The sequence below is a fragment of the Hyaena hyaena genome, unplaced genomic scaffold (assembly GCF_003009895.1).
Source record: "Hyaena hyaena isolate Hyena2069 unplaced genomic scaffold, ASM300989v1 scaffold_110, whole genome shotgun sequence".
Taxonomy (NCBI): Eukaryota; Metazoa; Chordata; class Mammalia; order Carnivora; family Hyaenidae; genus Hyaena; species Hyaena hyaena.
Window position 1 is genome coordinate 2,168,917 of NW_024080742.1, and position 27,525 is coordinate 2,196,441.

At 43.8% G+C, this 27,525-nt stretch overlaps 1 protein-coding gene across 1 annotated transcript in view; it reads right to left on the minus strand.

The window, feature by feature from the left end:
* The window catches only part of ZNF407 (zinc finger protein 407), a 441,625-nt gene extending 417,971 nt beyond the window's left edge, over positions 1 to 23,654 (minus strand). Inside the window, exon 1 of the mRNA XM_039236390.1 lies at positions 23,597 to 23,654. The gene's annotated coding sequence lies outside the window, so the exon portion shown is untranslated. The remainder of the gene's footprint in view (positions 1 to 23,596) is intronic.
* Positions 23,655 to 27,525: the final 3,871 nt, after the last annotated feature.

Genomic DNA, 27,525 nt, shown 5'->3' on the forward strand with positions numbered 1-27,525 from the left:
CCTGCTCAAACCCTGAAGCCAATGAAAAGCCACTCCTGTCCCCGCTGTCCATCACCCGTTTCCTCACCTAACAGGCCTGCTGTACTGTCTGAAGGTCAAGGACAAACAGAAATGTCGGCAGGAGAGCAGGATTAATGAAGCAAACTTTGGGGGTAGAAAAAAATTTCACTGAATAAAATGCTTTAAAATCAATAATATTGATTTTATTCTTCATTATGCTGTTTAATTCAATTAAAACATATCATTTTCCATTTACTTTACACCAGGACTGGAATTTTCAGCCAAATGCTATTTGATTTGATGTGACCAAAAAACCATCACATATTATGGCCTCAAGCTAATGATAACTATTTTTAACTATTTTAACTACTTTTTTCATAACAATGACAAACCAAATGAAGGCTGCTGCTTTGACTCTGCTTAAGTGGGAAATGAATAAACACACACACACACACACACACACACACACACACACGACTCAAAAGCATGAACAACAGAAGAAAAAGTAGCTAAATTGGGCTTTGTCAAAATTAAAAATTTCAAACAACCATAAGCTTTAACACGATCAAGAAAGAGAAAAGACAACCCATAAAATGGAAAAAACATTTTCCAAATCATCTGTCTGACACAGGACTTAATCCAGAATATAGAGAGAACTCTTAAACAACTCAGTAATAGAAAAACAGACCAATTTCTAAATGACCAAAGGAGAATATACATTTCTCCAAAGAAGATACACAAATGGCCAAAAAGCACACAAGAAAACAGATTCTCTATCAATGGTCATTAGAGAAACGCAGACCAATATCATAACCAGCACGTCACTCTCGTCAGGGAAGCCAGAATCCAGCGTCATAGAACAACAAGCGTTGGTGAGGACAGGGAGAGATGAGAGCCGTGCAATGCCAGTGGGTGGGAAATGATGACATCACTCTGGAAAACAGTCTGGCAGACCCTGAGACGATTATGATACAGCCCATCAATCCTGTTCCTAGGTGTACACCCAAGAGAAATAAACCATAGGTCATCGCAAAAACATGTACACAAATGTCTACGGCAGTATTATTCGTAATAGCCAAGAGGTAGAAACAACCCAAATGTTTATCAGTGGATTAATGGAAAAACACAATGAGATATGTCCATATCCACACCATGGAATATTCGGTACAAGAAGGAATGAAGTACTGACATTTGCCACAGTATGCATGAGCCCTAGAAATGCTAAGTGAAAGAAGCCAGTTACAAAAGACCACATACCACAGGATTCCTCTCATAGGAAATGTCCAGCATAGGCACATTTCAGACACAGAAAACACATGAGTGGCTCCGCTGGCCTGGGGGAGGGGAGAGACACAGCAGGTGACTGCTGAAGGAGACGGGATTTCTTTGAGGAGATGAACACGTTCTAAAACTTACTGTGATGGTTGCACCTGTCTGTGAATATACTTAAATCCATTAGACTATAGTGTAAATGGATAACATGTATGGTATGTGAATATCTCAAAAAAGCTGCTTAAAAATACATAAATTGTCATATATAATCTATGATACAAAAACATCTTATATTTGTTACTGTATTACAATACAATAACATAGTTTTATTACAATTATAAGGTATTTACCATTTCTTCAGTATGGTAAAATAAATTAAGAGGTTAAATAGATGTTTAGGCAAGAAAAACACATCCTTAGTCAAATATGCTCAGAAAACTCTGGTTTGAACCAAAGCTTCTTTACCATAGGATTCTCAGCACATACGCATTTCCCATACCAGTCTCATTACAGAGCTCACTGTTTATAAAGGATCAAGAAACCAGTGGTTCCAAAGGACCTTTTAGAAAAGGGACAAGGCACCTGTAAATAAAGCATTGGCTTTGCCATTCAACATTCATAATCAAAGAATAAACGGGGGGTGAGGGGGGGAATGAATCATGCATCTGTTCCAAAAACGTCACCCAGTGTCTACTACATGCCAAGTATTCCTGGTTGTAGATGTATTCCTGGTTGTAGATACTGGAAGTAGAGCAGAGATTAACATATTGTAAAGGGTAAGACAATTTTTTTAATGGAAATATCGAACATCCCTCTTCTAGAACATCCATCTCTAGTCAAGAAGAGTCACAGGGACTGGTTTTACTCTCATGTATGAAACGACCGAAGAAGAAGAAAAACAGACAAAATCTATGAAACAACAGCATAAGACTTTGGACATCGGAAACCAAGGGACAGAGAGATGAGATACCAACACGGGGAGTCCCAGCTTACTGCCTGGAGAAAGGACCCAGGCCACCGCACAGGATCCGGGATCCCAGACACAGCCCGGGAGTCTTCCCACAAAGTGGAGGGAAAGCGAGAGTCTGCAGGGCAGAGTCAGAGAGAGCAGAGGCACCGGAAAGAGAAACCTCAAGAGGGACCTGCAAGGGGTCCCTCATGAATGTTCCTACCAAGACAGATAAGTGCCATCTTTCCAGAAAACTGTCTCCTGCCCCTCCCACTCAGTCCTTGGTAACACCCCATCCCTGAGGCAACCACTGTCCAGCGTCCTTCTGCAATCCACCAGCCTTGCCTGTCCTAGAAGTTCATACAAATGGAACCACACGAGAGGCCTTTGTGGGAAGGAGAGTCGGCCTTTTTTGCACAACACAGTGTTTTTGCTGCATGTGTTAACAACGCATTCCACTTCAGTGCTGAGCGGTGTCCTGCTGCATGGATACACCGCGATTCTGTTGGTGGACCCCCAAGCTGTTTCCCCTCCTGTGGCTGTGATGATACAGCTGCTCTGAATATTCTGTACAAGTCTTTCTACGACAACACATTTTCATTCCTCTTGTGTAAATGCCCAGGCACAGCAATGCTGCGCCACGGGGGCCGATGGGCACGCTAACTCTGTGAGAAACTCTGAAGGACCTTCGGCGCGGCTGTACCTGTTTTAAACAGCCACCAGTGTCGAGAGTTTTGACTGATCCACACATTCTTGCCAGTATTTGATGCTACCAGTCTTTTACACTTAAGTCATTCTAGTAGGTGTGTGTGGCTTTAATCTGCATTTCTCTGACGGCTAGTGATGGTGAATACCTTGTTACGTGCTTTATGAAATGCTAGGCTTCTGCCCACCTCCTACACAGGTTGTCTATTTTACGACTGAGCTGGAAGGCTTACGTATGTGTTCTGAATATAATCACCTGTCAGATATATGTTTCACAAGTATTTTCTCCCTTTTCATTTTATTAATGTCTTTTGATAAGCAAAAGTTTTAAATTTTGATGACATCAATTTTTTTCCTCTTTGGTTATTTATGTATCTGGTTTATTTTCTTTCTCCTCATGATGGAAAGTAAGGACAATGTTTATTTTTTCCACCCTTATATCCCAAGAGCCTAGAACAATTCCAAGCACATATAAGGTACTAGAATAAACGAATACCTCATTGTGATATAAGAAATGTCTCTTTTCTAAATATTTATAGGTAAAGTGAAAAAAGTGTGAGAGACACTTTAAAATAGTCTGGGAGAAGGGCACATGAAGCCCATGTGCGGATAACAATGAAGGCTGGACGACAGTGACATAGAAATTCAATACACTATTCTGTTAACTTTTGCACACATCTGTATATGTACATGTTTGAAAACGTCCATTACATAACTTATGTTTAACGTTTTTTTAATGCTTTGTCTAAAATGGTATGACTTCTTTTCCCCTCAGTGAGAAGTCCAACCACCTCCTCCTGTTACAACATGGCACTACTACTGCCTCACCATGTACACGAGAAGGAGTCTCTTCTTCAGAAGCATGTTTACGACGGACACGGACTCAGGGAGGACTCGCACACGTGCATCTATTCAGAGAGAATGTTCTAATGATGGCACCTGACACAGTTTTTGAGACAAAAGAGTGACAACTGCATCGATATGCAGAAGCACGATGCTGAGACCCTTTGTCATCTTCCATATAATGGCTCCAAAAACTCTAACACAAAAGGAGAAAATATTTTTATACTTGCTATTTCCCAACTGATTTTTTAAAGTAATGAAATAATGCAGCATCTCACAATCAAGAAAGAACATCGAACGCTCAACAAATACACACTGGGCGCCTCCGTGACAGGACCTGGGAGCGCCAGTCGCCGTCTTTGCCCTCGCCAGGCTCGGGGTCTGTCAGGAGCCATGTGACACACACGCCCGGGAACTAACACAGGCCCGCATGTGAACGCGGGCGACAGGAGCTAAGACTGAGCTGTAGAAACGAATAAAGGAATCATACTTCCAGGCAGTACATTTGGCGAAAAGAGCAGAAATCGCACTGGAGCTCAACCCTGAGGAAACTAAAACTGCTTTCTTTTCCTGGCGGCGCAGGTAGGAAGGGTGACATGCTTCACACGGAAGCCAAGCCACTCCACACCCGCCACGCAGGCCCGTCAGCTGTCCAGACGGCCCGGCGCGGGCTCTCGACTACACAGCGGCGGGAAACAGAAGCAGAGGACCCAGCAAGGCCACGTGAGGCAGGGCTGTGAACTGAGAGTCGGATCGTATTCAGTGGTGCTGATGGGGAGTCGGCAGAAGGCAGCGCCCCGGGGACGATTACAGAGTGCAGGGCGCACCACAGGCAGAGAAGCTGTACAGGCAGAGCCCCCTCCCGTTTAAGTAAGGGCCCCGAACCAGGATGATGCCTGTGGGGGATGATTTAACAAACAGCTTCAAGTGATCTAGAGGGGATTAAACAGAAACGCAAAAGTTTACACCAGCATAAATTAAAAAGAAAAGCCTTCATCACAACGATTATTGGAACAAGTACCAAACAGCCAGTGGAGATGAGGGAGAGAATTCAAACCTCACCCAACTAGAACAGTTTAAGGGCTCATTTCTCTGGAGGCGAATTTTATTCATTCACTCAACAAACATTCATTGAAAGGCAACAAGAAACCATCTTTAATTCTCTCAGGAACAAAGCAAAGAGCAGGGGCTAGGGCACTCGCTGCCAGCGCTCGGGGCAAGTAAGCCTAACCTCGGTTTCTTCTGAAACGTCTGCTACTTGTCTGCAGAAAGAAAATGGGCCTCAGCTATCCTCCCAGAGTAAGGTTTCAGGATTCAGAAGACCTAGTAGGTGTTTACACTAAAGTAATGGAATATATTATTTCAACAAATCTTAAAGCATGTTTCCTATACAAACCATCAAGTACCATTCAACACATATCCTCAGTGTCCCACAAAGATTTTCAAATAGGCAATTCCGTTTATAGTATCTATTCATCCAAATTCTCCAAATTCTCAACTAGCTGTTCCTTGACAAAAAAAAAAAAAAAAAAAAAGAAAGAAACAGAAAGAAAAAAGTGAGCTACACGTAACTTTATGATATTCAATTTCACTCACCAAGAATCTGTCACGAAAGAGTGTTCCTGCTCTAACCAAGAGTCCCTGCTATGGTTTAAAATTCTTTTAAAAGTTATAAGAGAGATGGGGCGCCTGGGTGGCTTAGTCGGTTAGGCGTCCGACTTTCACTTAGGTCATGATCTCGCGGTTCGTGGGTTCGGGCCCCGCGTCGGGCTCTGTGCTGACTGCCGGCTCGGAGCCTGGAGCCTGTTTCAGTCTGTGACTCCCTCTCTCTCTGACCCTCCCCTGCTCACGCTGTCTCTCTCTCTCCTAGAAATAAATAAAAAAACATTAAAAAAAAATTAAAAAAAAAAAAGTTATAAGAGAGAAATCAAAACACTCTTCTCCTTTTTTTTTTTTTTTAACATTCATATACTTTTTAAGAACAAAACAAAACAAATCAACAGCAGCCTTCTGAGGACACCTGGTGGCCAGTGCTCACAGGAAGTTTCAGGATTTTAAAGAAAGCGCTTCAGGAACTAACGGAGAAACCGAAGAGTTACTGGACCTTCCTGCCTCCCCTGCCCGGGGCTGTACCCTTCACTCAACCCAATCCCATCTGCACTTCTCTCTCTGTCCCTTTCCTCTTTTCTGACGAGGACACGTTAAGGGAGCTTGAGCCAGGCTCGCGGTGCTCACGCTCTTACACACACGCTCACAGACACGCACTCTCACCGCTAGAACTAGAAACCAGCTCTCCCTGCCTCCACCCCACGGAATCTCACCCTTCACCCTCCTGCGCTCACCCCAATTAGTGGTGCGTGCGGCGTGAAGCCAGCAGGTGTTGGCACCAGGCCAACGGTAAAATCACCGTGGGGGACACGTGTGTGCAGCACAGCAGGTGCACACACACGTGCATGTGTGGAAACTCCCAACGGTCTTCTGACCTTCCCATTTGGGGAGTTCAGAAAAGGATGAACTCCAGAAGCCATTAAGATCATACAGTAGGGACGGTCTCCTCCCAAAAGGACAGGGTGAGGCCGGTGAGACTTCCTACAAGCCTATTTATTAGGAGCTGAACTAGACGGGAATAAATGGGAGCCAGCAGACTACCCCATCTCTTCCACCTACCACTTCCAACTAGACGTTTTATTGAAAAGAGCAGTCTCACCGTTCTACTACTACCTAACTGAATCAAGTATCTCCAAGTCCATATGTGTCTCTGGAACAGAGACCCCTAGACAAAGTACCTGATCCTACAAAGAAAAAAGTCACTTTTCTATGAAAATGCCTATTAGATTTGAATGAACTCTTCCTTGACAACAGAGTATAATTTAACAGCCTAAAAACCACCTACTAGCATAACAGCCAGTGATCCTAAGTGTTAGAGCACCTAGTCACTAGGACAACAGCCTGGGGCAGCTTCACCGCGAGGGATGGGTGTGTCCACACTGGGCCAGCGCAAGAACACCTCACTCCAGTAAAGCTCACGTCCCCAGTGTCCAGAGAACAGGCTGCAACGAGTTCCTAAGAAATAAGTCTGTAAGCGCAGACATTTCCCCACCCAGGAAGATGCCCGCAGTGGTTAAAAAGAGTCCACACATTCTCCGACACTCCCTTCAAAGGATGAAACCTAATTCTCTCCCCTAAGCGTGGGCTGGCCTCGCTGACCTGATCGCAAGTGACAGTAATAGTGGGAAAGAGGGTGTCCGACTGCGGAGACCGGGTCGTAACAGGCAGGAGCTTTCTGTGCGCCCCTCTCCAGCACCCCTGGAGCGAGGGCACCACCGCAGGCCCTGGGTGGGGAGGCCCACGGGGCGAGACTGACTCCTGCCCAGTGCCAGACAGGACCCGGGCTCCTTCCTGTCCGCTGGCGTGGCTCGCCCAGCCCCAGGCCACACCACAGGGGACCACAGCCCCTACAGAAGCCCGACTGCTGGAGACACCTGGGGCCAGAACCTTCCTGACCCACAGAAACTGTGAGCAACAGATGCTCGCCGCTTTAAAGCCACTGAGTTCTGACAGGATTTGTTACATAGCAACAGAGAACTAGCAGAATGTCCTCCTCTCTCCTGTCCACCTTGTCAATAGACAGGGCTCAATTTCAGCCTCCTTCCTGTATATTTTATATCTATTTCCTTTCTTAAGTGCCCCAACCTTTAATAAGACTCTTCTGTGCTAGCACAGTAAGACTAAGGAGCAGGAGAGGGAATCAGTACATTTCATGGAAACAGACTGTTTGAAATGCACACCAAGAGCAGAATTCCTATGGAACTTCTGTGAGAAGATTTTAGCACTTTAAGCGCCTAACATTTACATGGCTGCCTCTTCCGCTACCAAACACAGGTCTGACGCAGCTTACAATGAAACACTGATAGAACCAAGAGTTACTAAAGAGCTAATACAGAGATGAGGTAGAGTCTTAAACTTAGATTTGTATGGAATAAAAGAAATGTCTTAATGATCCCTGAAAACCGGCTCCTTGTGGACGAAGACACCTTCCATCTGTAGCAAGCAGCCGGCACCAGCACTAACAGTAGCAGGGAGTTCCTTTCCAGCCAGGCTCAAAAACGTCAGCAGCCTACACTCACAAGTCCCCAACCTGACGAGACAGCCCATGCAGTGAGCACAGGTACCGCCACCGGCCACGTGACTACCTCCTTCCCTGGCAGGATGCATCCAAGCTCAGGAGAGCTGGGGGTCTCTGGCCACAGGACTCATACCTGATTAAGTTCCAACACCAAAGTATCTCACGTACCATGTTTAGCGTGATCCCAGAAAGAACCTTCCCCTGCCAGAGTGTAAGGACACACTGAAGAGAAGCAGACCAGAGCTATGGGACCCCCCAGACCACAAGGCAGGAGTAAAGTAAAACTATCAGATGAGGGAAAACAAAAAAAACTCACTCAAGTCAAACCAGAACTTTGTTTCTAATCCAGAGATACCCATGTTCTGTTTCAAATACCCAAGTCAATTTTGCCTATGAGTTACGAATTAAGAGTATTTGCTTACTTAGAGCTAAAACAATCACGAAAAATCCCTATTAACAGAGATCAAACACAGTGAGCACAACAGAAAAAGAAAGACCATCATCCCTTTCATTACCAAAGATTCCCACCTTTCTAACACTATTTATGAAAATGTACAAAACGCAATATAAAACAACAAATCGTGGGACAAAAATAAACTACTAAAGTAGCTCAGCCTTCTTACCTGAGCTTTTTTTTTTAATCTTCCTACACTTCAAGTACTATTTTCCAAATACGTTAAATTGATCTAGTAATAAAGTTAATTTTATGACGTTCTTATATCAACCATGTGTGACAAATGCATCTTTTTGTAGTCAGAAATATTTTACACAAAAAGTTAAAATTTAATATATCTTCCAGAAAGCATTTTTAAAAATCAATGCTTGTTAGAATTTCCATCTAATTTTTTAAAATTTATTTTAAGGAAATAAAATTCTTATTGGAACAGGAAAACGGGATAAAAGAAAGGAATGAAGACTCCATGAACAGAGAATGAAAAAGTTCAATGCCATTAAAAGCAGACACATAGGATCACTGGTATCTTATGCCATTTGAAAAGGTTGTTTTATTATCAATGTAACTAATCACAATGAAACCATCTCTTACAACTAAAGACATTATAATGAATTTTCTTTACAACTACAGAGAAATGGGATTTGCTGTTTCACATCAAATAGAACAGGCTGTATAAATTCTTCTTCCTATTTATTGTAAAATATAATTTCATCTATAAAATCAGTCATGAAATATTAAAACTGAAACAACACAATTTATATCCTTTACTTAATTTAGTTTAAACGGTCTATTCACTAAAAAAAAAAAAAAAAAAAAAAGAGGGGGAAGTACACGTGATGGAGCCCCTATACTTTCTCATTAAGCGTTTCCATTAGACCTTTTATTTTCAAGAATTTATAATGCAGCCATTAAAAACAGCATTCCATGATAAAAGTTAGTATATTTTTCCTCAATTTGCCTTTTATCTTTTTCAAAAGGCAAGAGAATGAAGCACACAGCACGTGAAAACTGAGGAAAGTAGGAGAATAAAAAGAAACACGTAATCCGTTTACACTGTACATTTTAAACACCAGTGAGCAAGGACATGAAAGTACAAGGGAGGAAGTCTTTGTGTGCATCCCCAGCACTCCAGAGACAGGCCTGGGACCCAGGGCCTCCCCAAGCCTCCGCGGCTGCGTCCCAAAGGCGGGAGAAGGCCTAAGGCTGAGCCCCCTAAGTTTACCCAGAAGCCCCTCAGTGACAGCAAGCTGCTGTTCAACACTCAACAATAGAAAACTCTCTCTTAGGAATGGAATTTTTTTTCCATTCCAGCAGAAAAATAGGCAGAAAGAGAGGATTTCCAAAATGCAAATCTTGGGGGAATGTAACAGAAAACATCTAGAGACACATTCCACAGAGCTGTTGCCGAGACTGCTTCCTCGGGTCCACTGAGAAGAGCAGGGGTACAATGGCTCATCAAAAAACTGCAGGGAAAAAAGACTGAAACGATTAATTTTGGAAGAAATCTGAAAAACACTGTAATTCCAAATGTCAATAAGCTAACACATGATACAGAACTATCAAACCTCAAGACACTTGGAATATAAATTGTTAGGTATAAAAGATGTGAGTGCTAAGAAAGTATATTTAGAAAGGAGAAAAACCTTCAGTATTAAATTTTCTAAAGGGATGCAGTTCTAACCAAGTTCATTTATATACCAAGGTTAATAGTTTTCTTCCTCTGGGTGGCAAAATTATAGGTAGCTTTTATTCCTCTTCCTGGCATTTTTCTATACTTTCTAAAGGATATTACTTTTTGGGGTGAAGAGAATGACAGAGAAGCTTTAGAAAAATCTCTACGTGTGGTTGAAGTAATGGAAATTGATGGCCACTCTCAAGAAAAGAAGTCCTATGATAGAAATACATTTATGACTGTGGTTCTTAGACTAAACTCAGAATCAAAATAAATAAAAGGAAAGTTAGGGGGACTTATTTTAACAGTCAGAGATGTTTGCTGAAACACTCAGGGACACCAAGAAATTTCCCTGGGGGGCAACTGGGAGGCTTGCTTGGCTGAGCATTCAACTCTTGATTTCAGCAAAGATTATGATCCCAGGGAGGTGGTGGTCTAGGCTCAGTGCTGGACGTGCAGCCTGCTTCAGATTCTCTCTCTCCCTCTCCTCTGCCCCTCCCTGTGCACATGCATGGCCCCCCTCAGACAGACAAGATAGACACAGAGAGAGAGAGAGAGAAAGAGAGAGAGAGAGTTAAAAGAAATTTCCCTATTGCTCAGGGACCTCATACTGACACTCAAGAAGGGAGGGAGGGCAGAAACACACACTGATAGCACCCAGGTCTATCTAACACCATCCCCACTAAAAGGAACCTGGTCTCCTCAAGACATGGCAGATTCTAGGGCTGGGACAAGGTAGCTGTACAAGATGGGCCTGGAGCATTTTATTTATTATGTCAGAAAGTGGAGAAAAGTTTTTTGTTTTTTTTTTTAATGATGTGACAAAGACACAAGAAGCAGCTGGCAGAGGCCTCTACTGGCCAAATCTGGGACAATTTGGGCACCAAAATAAGTAATAATTAAGTACCACTAAACGTATGAACGGATAAGTCCATATCCATAACTGGGAGACACACAGACAGACTGAATGAACCAATGGGCAAAGGCTGGCTCTGTTCACAGTAGGATGCTGAGGGCCTACAGGTAAATACAGAGGAGCAAAGGAGACAGACAATCACACTGGCCAAGATCACATCAGGCAAGAATCATCACTGGATACTAACTCTAGGGACAATTTTGATGTGAGGAATGTTTGAGTGGTGTTAATGCATCTCCCCACAAACTGTTTATCAGCTGCAAAGAAAAAATAAAAAACAAACAAACTCAGTGATTGTCCAGTGGATAAATGGACAACACCTTGCTGGGGGCAGGGGGGCGGGGTGATAAGGATTAACATCATCAGCGCAGGGCGGAGACATGGTACAACTCCAGACAGAACACCCTGAGGAGGACGGGACCCCCCACCCCCATCACTGCAGCTGAGAGCACAAACCCTCCAGGTAACGAAGAGGAAACAGTAGACAAACACAAAGTAGGGAATATTTTATTTTAGAAAGAAAAAAAAGTGGGGAGGACTACATTCTTCACCAATGTCAATGTCATAAAAGACAAATAAAGACTATGGAAACATCCAGGTTAAAGAAAGCAAAGAAGACAAGACAACTAAATCCAATATCTGTTCTCACACTGGATTCTGTGATGGCAGGAAAATCCTATTCGGATGTTTTAGGTAAATGACAAAAAGGACAGTGATGATTAACTCTACGTGTCAACTGGGTTAAGGGATGACAAGATTGCTGGTAAAAATTATATCTGGGTGTGTCCATCAGGGAGTCTCCAGAGGGGAGACTGAGTAAATATCACCCTCATCAATGTAGGTGGGCGTCACCCAATCTGCTGAATGCCTAAATAAAAAAAAAAAGGCAGAGGAAAGACAAATTTGTTGCTTTTTGTTTTTTGAGTTTTTTTGCTTGAGCTAGGACTTCCATCTTCTCCTGCCTTCACAGTCCTGGGTCTTGAGCTTTCAAAAATCAGAATCAATTAAACCACCAGCTTTTCTGTTTCTCCCCGCTGCAGAAAGCAGACCACGGGATTCTTGGCCACTGTAGTCATATGAGGCAACCCCTGTTATAAAGCTGCTCATGTATGCATGTGCCACATTCATATGTATGTACGTATACGTATATATATATATGTGCACATGTATGTACATGTATATATGCATGCATCCTATTCTGTTTCTCTGAGGAATCCTGACACCAACTTCTGTACAGAGTGGTTCTAGAGAAGTTTTCTGACTTGGTTCTGGGATTTCTTCTCTAATCTGATTAGACTGAAATAAAGGAATGACTGTTTAGAGTATAAAGACAGCATTTATATCTGGTCTATAGTAAGAACTGATTACAGACACACAAAATATCTGCATTGGATACTGACGCCCTGTGTCTGGCTGACAGAAGCGAACACGCTGGAACAACGCAGCACGCTCCAAGGTGGCATCCCCATGGGACTCACCCTTGCCTGGCTGGCAGGAAGTCTGAAGAGTGTAACCTGCAACACGCAGCCCTCTCTGAGCAGAGAGAGAACTGACTTAGGTGGGCGGCCTGTCCCTCTCCCACATGCCAACCCAGAGATTATCATACTGCTGAGCATCTGACCACTGAGGAAGGCTTTCAGGCTATAAGACTTACAAAACCCTGAGACGTACAACTACCCCTGAAGCGCATCCCAGGAGCCATCACCTCCGCACGTGTAGACCAAGGTGGTTACGGTCAGTATCAATCGCCTACAAATTCACCTTATCATCAAAGCTTGAACTCTTGGTCTTACCGACAGAGAGACTCTGATTAAGAAGTCTGGAGTGAGGACAAAAGTCTGTAGTTGTAAAGAGCTCCCAGAGTGATTCTGATGCGGCAGATTTGGGACCTACTGGATGAAAGTCCCTCCTCCCTTCAAAACAACAATACATTATCTACAGGACCTGGGGCTGACGTGCAGAAGAGGAAAGAAAGGGGAGAGAAAAAGCTGAGCCAGGAAGGAGAGTAAGTGTGTGCACTAAACAGGTCATCCCTCAGAGGCCCCCAAGTCATTCGCCTATGTCATCATTTACCACAAAGAATTGCTCTGAGGGGCGCCTGGGTGGCTCAGCCAGTTGAGCACTGGACTCTTCATTTTGGCTCAAATCATGGTCCCCACATTGTGGGATCAAGCCCCACGTCAGGCTCTGCACTGAATGTGAAATCTGCTTGAGATTCTCTGTCTCTCCCTCTCTCAAATAAATAAATAAATATATATATACATATATATGTATATATATATGTATATATATATTCTGAATGTCACTTTTAGCAAACACTGCCTCAACCAATACCTATACCCTGAAAGCCTAGGGTGTTACACACCACCTATATGGAAAATCACATAATGAACCCAGAAGATTCTTTTTTTTAATGTTTATTAAAATGTTTATTAAAATTTAATGTTTATTTATTTTTGAAAGAGACAGAGGCAGAGACAGAGCATAAGCAGTGGGGGGCAGAAAGAACTGGGGACATAGAATCTGAAGCAGGCTCCAGGCTCTGAGCTATCAGCACAGAACCCTACGTGGGGCTCGAACTCACAAGCTGTGAGATCATGACCTGAGCTGAAGTTGAACACCTAACCCACTGGGCCACCCAGATGCCTCTGGACCCAGAAGATTCTTTTTTTTTTTTTTAATTTTTTTTTTTAATGTTTTATTTTATTTCTAGGAGAGAGAGAGACAGCGTGAGCAGGGAAGGGTCAGAGAGAGAGGGAGTCACAGACTGAAACAGGCTCCAGGCTCTGAGCTGGCAGTCAGCACAGAGCCTGACGCGGGGCCCGAACCCACGAACCGCGAGATCATGACCTAAGCGAAAGTCGGACACTTAACCGACTAAGCCACCCAGGCGCCCCAATGGACCCAGAAGATTCTTAATGAAAACCATTTGATTTCATTTTTTTTTAAAGGCAATAATTTCTACTAACTCTCCTTAATGATCTAAATTTTCTCAGCTATTTTTAAAAGTACATTACCACCCTAGTTTAAATTCTAATGGTTTTATAATTATATGCATTCTTATAACTATGACTCCTCATTTTATAATAACGGATCCAATAATTATATATCAAATTCTGATCCATAATATACAGTCAGCAGCAATCATACGTGGATTATACACTTCAAAAGTAGCAGCTTGTTGCTTCTTCTAGGTTTAAAATATAATGTTTCCACATATTTAGTAGCTGACAAGAACGTTGGACTGTGTGAAACAACGTCTTTTCCCATTATAATTCTTATTACCCTACTTCTTTTTATTTAGTATCACTTGGGATTTTGTTGAGGGTTTTTTTTTTTCCATGGAAGAAAAAAGCACAGCATTTAAGAGAAAATAAAAGTTCAGGATGAACATGAAACACAGTGAAAAGCACCAAGAATTAAGACTGAGATTATGTGAGCTTTAGCAAAATGCAGCAGGACTAGAAGAGATGAAGTATCTAAAATCTGTTTTAAGAAACCTATGTTCTACATGTGCCCATAAGGGATCTCTGACAAGCACTCCGTGTGTCCGAAATGCAGACATCCCAGCTCTGGAAGGACTTTCAAGGCTGTCAACTTCTTAGTGAGAGCTGACTTTGCTAGAAAGTATGACATTACATAATTACAAATGTTTGACAGGTCTCCTGGTTTAGACAATTTCAGCACTCTGAATATCAAACAAAAATGGTAGTGCTATTTGGTGCCATAGGACATGTCATTTGACTCAGGGCTTCTAGAACCACATATTTGTTTTCCCTACACTTGTTAATTTCAGGGAGTGACTGCCATACCATGATGGCTTTAAATAAGGTTTTCAGTATAATCAATGTTTAAGGAAAAGTCCTCATAATATGGGATAAATATGACAGCCAAAAAATTATCAAAGGTTAAAAAAAAATAGGCAAACGTAGATTTCCCCAAAACTCCCTTTTTAGCAACCAATTACCCAAGCAAAAAAGTATGACTTCCCAAACCCTATGGCATGATACCACTTTCTAATGAACTGGAAGACAAATCCTTAGAACTAACACAATTACTTTTTCTGCTTTAGGGACTTGCCACCTGCTGATGATAAAGTCGTGTACACTGGTTTAAAAACAAACCTAAAATATAGGTAACTTCGCAAATGGGGTAAACAGTCCCTTTTAGGGTCTTCTACACCCCCATTCTGACTTTTCCTTTTTCTCTCATGACTCCAACACTCTCCGTCCTAACTCTGTTTTGTCGGGTTGCCTTCAGCTCTAACCTCCTCGGACAGGGTGTTTCAGAGTCAGACAGCTGGGTGCCCACAGGCACCTCCCCTCCTCTGCAGGAGTGATCTCGATCCCCACATGTCCTCAGCTGACAGATAAACTCCGCACGCAATGTGCGTGGCACCTAGTAAGCGCCCAGCAAGTACTGCCAATCATTATCATTGAAACCAATTTCCTTTTTGAAATCTCTACTCATGAAAGTAATTTTATACCCTAATCCTGCAAAAGCACATCTTTACCACAATCACTCCATCGTATCTTTTTCATACAAAGTCCCTGGCCAGACAGACATTGCAAAAAGAGAGAGAGAGGGAAAAAAAAAAAAAAATGTATATATATATATATATATATACACACACACACACATACATATACATATATACGTATGTATATATATAAATGTTTGTGTTTTAAATATTTAGTAGATATAGGGAAAGCTGGGTGGCTCAGTCGGTTAAGTGTCCGATTTCCGCAAAGGTCATGATGTCACAGTCTGTGAGTTCAAGCCCCACATGGGGCTCTCTGCTGACATCTCAGAGCCTAGAACTTGCTTTGGATTCTGTGTCTCCCTCTCTCTCTGCCCCTCCCCTGTTCGTTCTCTGTCTCTCTCTCTCTTTCAAAAATAAATAAACATTAAAAATGTTTAAATATTTAGTAGATACAAAAAGCAATTTTAATATATGCAAGGTATTAAGCACAATGAAACAAAGCCCTCAGTACAGATCACAGCCTAAGAAAATGAAATTCTTATCTTTAAAGTCCCTCTGGGTGCCCCATCACCTTAAGTCTTCTTACAGAGCTGTCCACTAATGTGAACTTTGTGTTTGTAATGTACCTGTTCTCTGTATTACTTTACCAAATCTGTACCTCTAAACAATATGCAATTTTGTTTTGCACATTTCTAAACTTAAAAAAAAAAAAAGGAAAAAATACTGTATGCGTTATGCTGGGAGTATCTTTTCTTCCCCCCAGTGACATTCCTGACACTAATCATTGGTGCTGCACGTAGCTAAGACCCATTCACTTTCACTACTGTATAGTCCTTCACTATAGAAATATAACAGAATTTATCCATTCTACTGTGATGGACACTGATTCCGGCTTTTTCCTTTGACCGGAGCAACTGTGAGCGTGCTTGTACATGCTGTCAGGCACTCAAGTACGTGAGTTTCTCTAGGGCAGTGGTCTGCCAACTTGAGCGTGCACTCAGTCACCCAAAGAGCTTGTTAAGCAGGCCCATCCCCAAAGTCTGATTCAGTAGGTATAGGGTGAGACCCAAAATCTGCCTACAAGTTCCCAAGAAATACTGGGAACACAATTTAGAAGCACTGCTCTAGGATTAAGACCTAGGAATGGAATTCCTGGGTCAAAGGGCACATGCATCTCTAATTTTCCTAGAAAATTCCAAAGTTATTACACCAATGTACACTCCCACCAGTTGTTTGTAAGCACTCCAGGTGTTCCTCACCTCCCAAACAACAGATATTGCCAGATTTGTACATGATTGCCAACCTAATGTGTATGAAACTATATACCATTTTGGTCTTAATTTGCCCCTCCCAATTACTAACCAAGTTGAAAATCTTTGCATTGGGTTTCCTCTTTTGGGAGATGCCAATGGGGCCCTTTGCTCATTTTTCTATTGTAATTACTGATCTGCTGATACTAATCTTTTATCAGTAATCTGTACTGAACATACCTATTCTCACTTGACACTTATCTGTTCACCTTTATGGTTTACTTTAATAAACACAAGTTGTCAATATTAATATTGTCAAGCATTACCAATCTTTTCCTCTATGGTTTGCACCTTCTGTGATTTTAGAACCTCTTCCCTGTATCAGAGTCATACAACTATTGTCCTACCTTGTCTTCTGCAAGTTTCACAGTTTTGCCTTCTGTATGTAAGGCTTTAATTGACCTGTAGTTGAGGTCTGTGAAGGATGTGACTTAGAAATGCTTCCCACTCTTAGGAAGTTTCCTGTCTGGTAAAGGCCACAGACACAGCCAACTATAACTTTCAGGAGGATACAAAAAGGGCCTCAAAAGAAACACTGATTAGATGTTAACCACTCCTTCACCAGGTTTATTCTGCTCTCTCACTGATGCAAAGAAAAATCTGAAAGTATGGAAAGTTATTAACAAATTAGACTATGATCCTGAACCCACCACACTCCAGGAAGAATCTTTAAAAATCTTAAAAGAACTCAATGTGGTCTCTTTCTAAAAATATAGAGAATTAAGCATTGTTGAGAAAGTGTAAGAAAATTGTCATTCTCAATAGTATCACTTGGGATATAAATCTATACACCTTTCTAGAGGGTAATTTTGTGGTCACTCACTTGCGGGCTCTCTCTCTCTCGCTCTCGCTCTCTCTCTCTCCCCCCCTCCACACACACACCCTACGTGTGTGTGTGTGTGTGTGTGTGTGTATATACACACACACACACACATGTATATGTATGTACGTAGCCTTAACAACAGGGGTCTTCTTTGGGCTATCAATGACTCTCTACAGAATTTATTTAAGGAAATAACTGGACAAAGTACATACTTAAGAATATTTACCACGAAGCTCTTTATAACTCAAAAGTCACACACAAACGAATATCCAAGGATGCACGATGGGTAAAGGTGAGGCCGCTGCGGCACGCATACTGGGGCACCGCAGATTACACAGCTGTGCTCGTATGAAGAGATGTCCGCAATACTCTGGTCACAAGAAAAGCAGTTAAGAAAATGCACATATAAATATTCATTTACTCCTACATACTTATCAAGTGCCTTGTGTGTGCCGAGTACCAAGCAAGTCACTGGTAAACAAAAGGAGATCCGTTCCCTGGATCAAAGGGGCCTGAAGGTTTTGCGGGCAGACAGACAAGACACCTAACACTTCACTTACTCTGGTTAGGACTGTAAAGGCACATGCATTCTGAAAGCAGAGACTGTGTGTGTGTGTGTGTGTGTGTGTGTGTGTGTGTGTGTGCGATGTAACCAGCCCTTCACTATGGTACACAAACAGAACACACTTGCCCAGCTCTGTGGACCAGCAAACCAGCAAGCATTGGTAAGTGGGAGCACACTGAGAGCGACTGCCCGGTGACGGACTGAAGCGCATCTGCCTTCCACAGAAAGAGTCCAGGGAGAACTTGAAGAAACGCAGTGCGGTTAAGGACACTCACACAAATGTGAGACACTGCAGAACCACAGCAAAAGAGGTGGGACACACTGCTTCCATTCCTGCCAATTCAAAACCGAGGTGCACTAAGATCGAGTACAAGTTCTTGAGCAAATAACCATTCTTCCAAGAGTCTACACTTTTCCCTTTCCCTGTTATGCTTGTGTCTAAGCCTTCCAAGATAAGAAACATCTCACAATTGGGGCTGGGCTCAAAGGATTCTGACATTATACATTCATTCCTTTTAAATTTCTGCACCAAAAATTGGTAAAGTTATGAAACTCACTAATTACAAGGGGAAAATTTTTAAATTTAGAGCACAGATATCACACACTACCCCAACCTAGAAATCAAAATCAACACTCATCAGTGACAAGACATATCCTGTCTTGCCATATGCATGTCCCAGTATAAGACTAAGCAGGGCACAACTTCTCCACTGTGGTATTCTTGCCAAAATGCTTAACTCTCGATTTAATCATCAAAGGACATCAGACAAATCCAAACTGAGGGACATTCAACAAAATAACTAATCAGCACTCTTCAAATGTGTGAAGGTAATGAAAACTAAAGAAACCCAAAAGGAACCATCACATACTGGAAGAGACTAAGGAGATGGAACACCTTAATGCAACGCGGGGACACAGGATTGGACCCTGGACCAGAAAAAAGACATCTGTGGTGAAACTCAGATAATAATTGTATCATCTGCTGGTTTTGATAATTGCATTATGGATGCATAAGATGTTAACGAGGGCTGCTGGTTGAAAGGTATACAGGAACTCTCTGAACTATTTTTGCAATTTTTTTATAAATCTAAAATTATTTCAAAGTATAAAGTGTTAACAAATCATTTCAGCTGAATGATACAAAGGTATGACAGGGATCACTCATTAACTAACATAAAAATAGGCTACATCCTCCAAAGTGGTGCTTAAAAAACCCCAATAATTCCAAATAAGGCCTAAATAAAGTGTAATTATTTCATATATTTCCTAGGGAACTGACATCTCTCCAGATAAACAACCTACTTTATTTTCTCCCTTAATGTTTGTTTAATTCAATTCAGCTTACGTTTATGGACTCTAACTGTGCTAGAGCCTGATAAAATTTTGATGTATAAGAAATGAACACTTTAGAACACAACAGAGAAAAGCACTGAGTAACAAAACTGGAAATAATTTTTGAATCCTACACAATCTAGCAATGAATCCAGACACCCTTAGTGTAAATGTTGTTAAGACAGAGGGCACTCATACTTCTCATGTATGCCCTTCGGCAGTAAGTGGTTTTGACCTCTAGAGTTAACTCCAAAAATTATCCTTAAAAGTGCTAAAATGACTCTCTCTGAGAAATATTGTATTTCTAGTCCTTCTTTTTTTCCCATGGAATCATTATGTTTTTGGTGCACTGCTGTTTATAGGACAAAATTAAGGAACCTGTCTGACTACTGGGGGAGGGGGTTACACTGGTATAAGCCCATGGAATTTACGTACTCTCTTCTTAGAAGAGAACAAAGGTAACATCGTATCAGGCCAGGGTTCTCAAAGTGTGACCTCAGAGCCCCCAGCTTCAACATCACCCGGGAGGAGCTTGTCAGCAATGCAACTTCTCAGCCCCAGTCCAGACCCGCAAACCCAGAGCCTCCACGGGGATGTGTTTCTTCACAAAGCTCCCCAGGTGACTCTGATGCGCCCCAAGTTTGAGAACCACTGATGGAAGCAGAAGGACTGGCCCGTAAATCAGGAAACCTGACTCTAATCCCTGCTCTGTCACTAATCTCTGAGACAGATTACTCACCTTCTGTGGGGGCTCAGCCTCTTTACAGGACAAGGAAGGAACTGGAACAGATCACTGCCACAGTCCCTGGACCCAGATTTGATCAATCTAGGAAAGCACTCATTCCTCTAAAGCCTCAAAGTGAAAAGACCACCACAGCATTTCACCACATATTTCTTTGTCATCAGAAAGCAACAGGGGCGCCTGGGTGGCTGAGTCGGTTAAGCATCCGACTTCGGCTCAGGTCATGATCTCACGGTTCGTGGGTTCGAGCCCCACGTCGGGCTCTGTGCTGACAGCTCAGAGCCTGGAGTCTGCTTCGGATTCTGTGTCTCCCTCTCTCTCTGCCCCTCCCCTGCTCTCTCTCGCTCTCTCTCTCTCTCTAATAAATTTAGAAGAAAAAAGAAACAATTAAAATTTCTTCTTTTCTTCAACTGGTCTCTGAATCATATCTATCTAAAATAATTTATTTAGATAAAATTAAGTTTGTGTTAACCAAAGCTATAGAAATGCTGGTTCTACGGTTTCCTATTTAGTTCCATGTCAAGTCTGTGTAGGAGGAATCCCACACAATGACAACATCTCCAAGAAATCCATCTACTATAGACTGAATTATGTCCTGCATAATTCATATGCTGAATCCCCAATCCCCAATGTGATGGTGTGGCCTTTGAGAGGTAATTTTATTTAAATGAGGTCATGAGGATAGGGTTTCCAAGAGGAATCAAGAGCAGGACTCCTGGGTGGCTCAGGTCATGATCTCATGGTTCATGGGTTCGAGGCCTGTGTCAGACTCTATGCTGACAGCGCAGAGTTGGCATGGGACTCTTCTCTCTCCCACTCTCCCTGCCCCTTACCTGCTTGTGCATGTGCGCTCTCGCTCTCTCTCTCTCAAAACAAATAAACTCTAAAAAAGAAAATCTGTTTAAAGGAGAAAGACCAGAGTTCTCTCGCTCTCTGCCATGTGAGAACACAGCAAAAAGTGGCTTGTGTACGCCAGGAAGAGTCCTCACCAGGAACCAGCACCTTGACCCTGGACTTCGTGTGCCCAGCTGCGAGAAGAAACGTCTGTGGCTTCACACCCCCAGGCTATCATATCTTGTTACCGCAGCCAAGCTAGGACACTCACTCAAATGTCTGGCGTGGATCCCACACACCAGGTGATAGTTCAGAGGAACTGTGTCCCTGTCTGTGCATAAAGAGCATATGTGATCTGGGCTGCCTGGGTGGCTCAGTCAGGTAAGTGTCTGACTTCAGCTCAGGTCATGATCTCACAGTTTATTGGTTCAAGCCCCACGTGAAGCTCTGTCCTGATAGCTTGGAACCTAGAGCCTGCTTCGGATTCTGTTTCTGTTTCTGTCTGTCCGTCTGTCTGTCTCTCTCTCTCTGCCCTGCCCCCACCTGCACTCTCTCTCAAAAATAAACAAACACAAATTTAAAAAAAAAACACGCGTTCAGACAAGAAGTTTTTAATAAGTTTAAAAACAAAGAATTTTAAAATAGATTTAGACACTTCCATTGCTACGTAAGAAACACAGCTTAATTTCCTCTCCTACTCATGGATTTACGACGCGGTAGTCTTCTCACAATTGTGATACCTGTGACACCAATGTCTTCTCTGAGATAAGGGAAAGAGGAAGAGGAGGGTCTGTTTTATAGGCTAGAGAATTCTCCCCTAACAACACAAACCTCATCAGAGTCAATGTTGGGACCAATGTTTCATGGAGCAAGTGAATAGCCACCAATCCTGGAGACCTAACTCCCCATAAGCCTCAAGCCCTGGCTGCTCCTCGCAGGCAGGGTCAGACCATCTGCTCAGTGCTCCCCCACCCTACCCCCATGGTAGCACTTAACAAAAGGCACCGTTATTTGTTCTGTGGTCTCCTCAGCCAGACCCCGACGCCCTCCAGGGCAGTGTGTTAGAACCCCAGCAGCTAGAGTGGAGTCTGGGAAAAAGCGGGCACCAGTGTTGGCAGAGGTGAGGCCACTTGGCAGAATACCAGGGGATCTCTCCGCCCTTCCTGCAGCCTTTCTATACCTCTGAAATTATATCAAAAAAAAAAAAAGTTTTTAAAAAGACACCAGTAGCAACTGTTTCCAGCAATAATCCCAATTGCCTTAGCAAATGAGCCAGAAGACACCAGCTACTGGAGAGCCAACGGGAGTGGGTAACTCGAGTGTAATAAATGTGTAAAAGGACTAACAAAGATTTTCATTCTGACGTTCACTTTGGTCACATTTAATCTCAGGATTTTAATTCTGACGTTCACTTTGGCCACGTTAATCTGGCTTTTAATTGGCAGTTAAACAGGGAACAATTGCTACTCTGGAAGACTGCTGTGCTTAACGAAGTTTATAGAGCACACATCAAGTGAGCTCCCCTAATGACGTCATCAGCATCCACTAGTTAGTGCTCCTCCCTTCACGGGGGTCCCAAGCGGACTAACCCCTCAGCGCGAAGCGGGGGCCTGTTGTAACTGATCCCACCGGCCCTGGCTGTGAGGCTGCACCTCAGTCACCAACAGGGCTGTGCTTACCCACGTGTCAATATAAATATAAATCCTACACGTGTCAATGGATGCCAACCTTGCCAAGATGCCCTTCGTGTTCCTCAACTCCCCCACGAAATAAGAGGGAGACTCAAAACTCAACACGACCGCCAGGGGTCAGCAGCTCCAGGACCACCTCCACCAGACTCCGCTCCAGAAAGCGGGCAAGCGCACTCGGGGCGCGCTCCCCGGCTGGAAGAGGGGGGCGTCTACCGGGGCAAAACCCCCCGCTGCAGACCCTGGTGCGCCGCGGCCCCGGCTCCCCCCCCCGCCCCGGTGCCGAGAGCGGCTGATCCTGGGGGGCCGGGACCCTCCACTTGCAGTCGCGCAGCCCCCGGCCCCCAGCGTTGGGGGCCGCCGCCCGCCTAGCGTCCTTAACGGAAGGAGGCGCGGGAGACAGCGGCGCATCAGCATCTGGGGGTGACCGGGCGGGGGGCGGAGGAAACCACCGCCCCGACTAGAAGCCGACACCTCCGCAGCTCCGCGCCGGGGCGTGCGTCCCACACGGAGAGCGCCGGGCGGTAAGGAGCGCCCCGCTGCGCGCAAGGCTGCTGACAGACGGCCCCGCGGGGGAGCCCGGGCCCCGCCGGCCGCGCAGCGAGCGGGGGAGGGCGGGAGCGGAGGCCGGGCGGCGGCCGGGCCGCGGGCTGCGGGCTGCGGGCGTGTGCCGGGCGAGGCTGGGCGGCGTCGGGAGGGACCGGCGAGCGGGGAGGGGCGGAGGCGGGGGGAGGGGGGAGGAGGAAGAGCGAAGGGCCCTGGCGGGGCTCCCGGCGCCCAGCCGCCCGGGCCCGGGTCCTCAAGCCACCGCCCCCAGGCCCTGCGCTGACGCTGGACGGTCCCCGCCTCCAAACCCCCCGCCCCGGCCAGAGAATAACTTACCTGTTTGCCGACGGAATCGCTCCTGCTCGCCCCTCTGACTGACTCCTCCGGCTCACCGTCTTCCCTCTGGGAGGAAGGGGAGGGACTTCCTGTCTCTCCGTTGAGCGACTTCCGGCGGTTTCCAGGTCGGCTCCGTCGTGGACCGAGCGCCGGACACCACGACCAAAAAACAGAATATCGGAACAGGTTTCGTGAAGCCCACATCGGTTTCTCTGCTTCTGCCCCGACTGGCCCGCAGACCCGTGTGCCGTCTTGTTTTCAGTTCATCAGTTCTTGCTGGAAGCCAATCGGAAATGAAACCGGAAGTCCCGCCCTTCCCCCGGAGAGGAAGACGGAAGGCCGACGGAGTCAATCTCAACGAGGGGAGATGCGTGTCCTGCTGGAAAGCTGGCGGTGTCCGAGCAGGAATGCCACCCCCTGGGATTTCCAAAGGGCCCCTGGGCGGGCGCCTCCCTGGCAGTCCCGGCCCTTCCCTACCCCTCACTCCCCACCCTCCTCCCGCGCCCGACGGCCATGCAGTGCCCCGAGGGCGGCGCGGGAGACCGACGTGGCCTGGGCCATGCGGGGCGCGCAGAGGCCTGCGCCGGCCGGCTATCCCCGGCCTGGAAGGGGCCGGCGGGCGCCCGGCGCCCCTGGGCCCCTTATCCGAAAGGACGAGGGTTTTGTGCTGCGCCGGGCGCTTGCGCAGCCCCAGCGTGCGGGGAGACCCTCTCGGGTGACTCCAGAAAGGGACCTTCAGAGTCAAGGCCCTGGGAAGCCGCGAACCGAATCCTGACCCAGCGGGAAGGCGGGGAAGCCGCGGGTGGTGGTTCGCCGGTTTGGCCTAAAAAGCTGAGAAGTTCTTCGTGTTTAAAGCGTCCCCGCACGGGCTGCTTCTGTAAACCCTAATGGCAGGGCCCGACGACCCTCAAAGCCGGCAGGGCCCGGCTGTAGGAATCACAGCACCCCCCGCCCCATCCTCGTGCGGGAGCCCGCACGGACCTGCCCTTCACGGTCTTGTCTTTGGAAACCCAGAGTCTAGCAAGGAAAACCACAGCTAGAAAACTGCAGTGACAGACACCCCGCCTGGGCTCGGGTTTGCTAGGGAAATCTGTTAAATAATAGGTTCGTATTTATAAAGAGAATTTTAAGCAAATGGGATTTTAAAAGTATGGCCTTATAGTAATAGCGATAGGTTTTCTAAAACACATCATCTCTCAAGTTCCGGTTCACTCAGTTCTTTTTTATAAAAATGCAAATATTTAGGTGATGAGAATTTTTAACATTTTTTAGAATAATACAGGTGGTATCTCGTCAAATTCCCATTGTAAGCGATATGAGTTCGCATGTCTGTTTTCCACGGTAGGTAGGCTATTGCAGGTTGAAATAGTCAAATAACCATCCCAAGGTCACGCAGCTAATAAAGGTGAGATTCAGCTTTAAACTCCAGTCACCTTTTTCCAGTCTACCGTGCCGACTTAGTTTAGTAATAGTGCATTAAAAGTTCTAGAGAAATACATGAAAAACAATTTCCTTAGAACAGCGGCTATCCTGTCAATGTTATGTTTCTACCATTAGCTGATATTTACAGGTAAAAACATAAATGAAAATATCATTGGTAAAAGATAAGAAAAAAACGAGATTCTGTATCCAAAGAGTTCACTTGAAGATTACTTAGAATTTACTTGAAAATGTAGCACTCACTAATATAATCTTCTAAACCTCTATATTCACAGTGCTGGTCTTGTATGACATGGTGATAGTCTCTGAATGGCAGCAGTAGGTAGTGCAATTCATGTGGATTAGGCGTCTGTGGGGCTTGGGGCGATTGGTCTTTAGTAAGACCTGTCTGAACTTGGAGATTTAGTAAACCTGTTCTCTTTCACCCTTGAGCACTGAAATAAAGTGAGTTCCTCATCACTTTCATCCATTATTTTGCTGGAACAGACTTTTACGTCATAATGTGACCTACATTGGACCTCATTTTCCTCGTGTAAGTTTGTGAATTTTTTTAATTAAAAAAAACAAGAGGGGCGCCTGGGTGGCTTAGTCGGTTAAGCGTCCGACTTTCGCTCAGGTCATGATCTCGCGGTTCGTGGGTTCGAGCCCCGCGTCGGGCTCTGTGCTGACTGCCAGCTCAGAGCCTGGAGCCTGTTTCGGAGTCTGTGTCTCCCTCTCTGACCCTCCCCTGCTCACGCTGTCTCTCTCTCTCCTGGAAATAAATAAAAATATTTTAAAAATAATAATAAAAAAATAAAAATGTAATGATCAAACCTTATTTTTATACCTATTTTTTATTGTTCTCCTTTATTACACAATTTAAGGGGATTTCCAAAAAGTTAACAGATGAGAGTTAGGTGTGAAGTGCAGAAAACATAGCAAAGTGGGAGACCTTAATCTCACTATTAATAATTAACTATATTAATAATTAAATAATGTGTTAGTGACTACTCCATTAAAAAGAATTGCCATAATAGATAAAAAAGACTATCTTATCCCCATGTGCTGCCCACAAGAGATGTTTATTAAAGATATCTTTCTATATCTTCTGGCCTTCATTTGTTTCTGATGGAGCAAAGATCATTCAGAACTTTCCTCTCATTTATGTTTCCCTATATGTAATTTGTCATTTTTCTCTGGCTACTTTCAAATTTTTATTTTTGGCTTCTAATAGTTTGATTATAATCTGCCTAGCCAGGATTTTCTTCATACTTAACCTGCTTGGTATTTTCTGAGCTTTTAAATTTGTAAGGTTATTATTTACCAAGTTTGGAAAATTGGGGGCCATTATTTCTCCAAATATTTTTCTTCCCCATTCTCTTTTTCTCCTGAACTCCAATCAAATATATATACACCTCTTGATATTACATACAACTCAGTGAGGCTTTGTCCTTTTATGTTTTCATGCTTTTTTTCTCTCAGTTCTTCAGATTGAATAATTTCTATCAATCTATTTTCTGTGTTCCCTGACTCTTCTGTTGTCTCCAATTATCTGTTAAAACTATTAATGATTTTTTTATTTCAGATATTGCACCTTTTATTTCTAAAATTTCTATTCAGTTGTCTCACCATTTCTATTTCTTTGATGAGATTTCCTATTTGTTTACTTATTGAAAGCATATTTTCTTTTATGTCTTTGAGCAAAGCTGTAAGACCTGCTTTGACATTTTGTCTGCTAATTCCAATACATCAATCATTTGGGGATTAAGCACCATTGATTTTTTTTTCTCTTGGCTGGGAGTCCTGTTTTCCTGCTTCTTAAGTGTCTAGTAATTTTGGGTTGTTTTCTAGACATTTACCTAATGTAGTTATTTTCCTCTGAAGATGTTGTTTGTGGTCGATAGAGCTTTAATAGGCCGTTAGTTATTCTGGATGTATTTGTACTCCATAGTTTGTCTTTCTTGTGGTAAAACTGAAATCTCATTCAGTTCCCTCAGCCTTAGCTGGGATGCTTGAATCTGCCTCACATATGCATAGTTTAGAGGTCATCTGGCAATTTAGGCAGAGTATACAGAATCTGGCCTTTTCCCGTTGTGACTCTTCTTTCCAGAACCTCCCTCCCTTACTGTGTGCTAATGTAGTAACCCTGGGCTCTGCCTTCTGGCTCTTCAAGTGAGTTTTAAATGAAGTTTAGATAGTCTCTTATTTGATTCTAATTATTCAAAATTTGAAAGAAAGAATTGGTCATTTTTGGTGACTAATCATTTTTTTAAGATGAATTTAACAGTGACATTTAAAGTTCTAATTCCCTTTAACATGTACTGCCATTACATTCAAATGCCTGCCTACAATAACAGTAATAATGTGCTACGAACACTTAACCACCCACACTAGAATTTTAAATCTACATTCCCTTTGAATGATGTTTTGGTGAATTTCAATGTGGGAGGTGAGATGATTTCAAACTTCACGTTTTCTATCATATTCAAAGGCATAATTTTTCTGACATC